The sequence below is a fragment of the Octodon degus genome, unplaced genomic scaffold, assembly GCF_000260255.1.
Source record: "Octodon degus isolate 3935 unplaced genomic scaffold, OctDeg1.0 scaffold00027, whole genome shotgun sequence".
Taxonomy (NCBI): Eukaryota; Metazoa; Chordata; class Mammalia; order Rodentia; family Octodontidae; genus Octodon; species Octodon degus.
The window spans coordinates 12,388,151-12,390,129 of NW_004524603.1; positions in this window are offsets into that span (position 1 = coordinate 12,388,151).

Genomic DNA, 1,979 nt, shown 5'->3' on the forward strand with positions numbered 1-1,979 from the left:
TAAAATATGGATAATATATAGGAGGTAGTTATGGTGATGATGAGGATGTCCATTTTATGGCTCTAACATAGGAAACTTGAGGGATGTGAGTCATTAATCAAGGTAAACCCACCATCTAAGCTCCTTACTCTTGCTCCTGACCTTTGTGTCATGGCCCCTCCAAAGGTTTTTTTGGCTTCCTTCATCCTGGTGGTCTAAGAAAGCACCTGTGAAGCTCTACAACCATTCCTCTCGTGCCTCCCCTTACACCCCTTTCCTGTTGTGTTCCTTCAGCTCAGTAAACTGCATGCAGCAAAAGCTAGAGGTTTGGCCCATGTGTGGGGGACTGGCAGGGGCATTACCCTGTCACTGTAGCCAACTACACCATGGAGCAAGTGTTTACATTGTAAGTAGTCATGTCCTAACCTCTAAGCATAGCTACCTGGGAGAGGTGATACTTTTGAGTGTGTGTGTGTGTGTGTGTGTGTGTGTGTGTTTTGGACAGAGTCTCACTATATCCAGTTTAGCCTGGACTTGAGCTCACTTTGTAGTCTAGGCTGGTCTTGAATTTCCAACAATCTTTCTGCCTCAGCCTCCTGGAAATGGCACATTTGATCTTGGTTTTCAGAGTGCTGTATTATGGCTGGGGAGATAAGACCGCCATCCACATGAAAGATCTGCAGTGACAGGACAGTAGGAGAGCAACAATGTGTAGGGATAATGTTTTAAAAAATATAAAAATTAAACAGTATTAAAATATAATCACTATAGTTAATTGAAAAGTCTATAGTCATAGTCTAAAAAAATCTAGTAGTTAATAGAGTAATAGGAAGAAGCATTTCTCCTATTCACCCTTAAGCCTGAATCTTGGTCCCATCCCTAGAGGTAATTACTTTCTGGTTTTCGGTGTAAACCTTCACCTTACCCACAGAGACTGGGAGTATGCCAGAGTCATTCACACAGATTCCTTGAATACACTCAGAAGCATGCCATAAATATCGCTTTGTGTTTTGCTTTCTCCTTCTTATACACATAGGAGATGCTCCTTTATAGAGCAGCATTCAGCAAGTCTAAGTATTAAAAATATGCAGAAAGAATTAGACAGTAATGCCCTTCCACCCTCCATCTCGATTTTACACTCGCATCACACGCCACCTGCCCTGTAACCTGTCTGTCACTGCTTTCCTTTGAGCATCACCAGTGTACCTTCCTTTTGCTGTATTTCAGAGGACCATGCGGACATCAGTATGCTTCTGTCCACTTTAGCAGGTGCAAAAGTAAAGCTCTATATTTTCTTACTGTTAAGTGTTTCCTTGGGAATACAATTTGCCTCCAGTGAACCCACAGTTTATTTTCCCCCCAGTACTGGGGGTTGAGTCCAGAGCTTTTGCACTGAGCTACATCCTCAGCTCATTTTACTTTTTAATTTTGGAGCTGTCTTGTTAGTCTCTGAATTGTACAGGTTGGGCTCACACTTGGGATTTGCCTGCTTTAGGTTCTGAAAGTATTGGCATTACAGGCTCGTAAAAGCATGTCTGGCTAACACACAGATTTTTAAGTGCACTATTCCTTGAATTCTGATAGAGGTATACAATTACATGGGCCAGCAAGATAGCTCAGTGGACTAAAGTGTCTGCTTAGGTAAGCTTAGGCAAGCGCAGGGACTACGATTAGGTCCAGGCACCACATAAAGTACCAGCCCTGCCCCCAGGGCAGGTTGAGCTGGCCAGAGTCTTGGTGGCGCATGCCTGGAATCCCAGCGCTAGGGAGACCTAAAGCAGGAAGATCATCATGATTTTGAGCTGCACAGTGAGATCCTGCAACTACCAAATACATTTAAAAAAAGGAAAAGTTAAGCATACAATTTCATGATCCTCCTTCCAAATAAAACATAAAGCATTACCATCACCCAGGAAGTACCTTCCTACCCCTTCCCAGTCAATTCTCTAGGCAAGCTTTGTCATTTTCCGTGTTTTAAAGACATTTATGTATTAGAATAT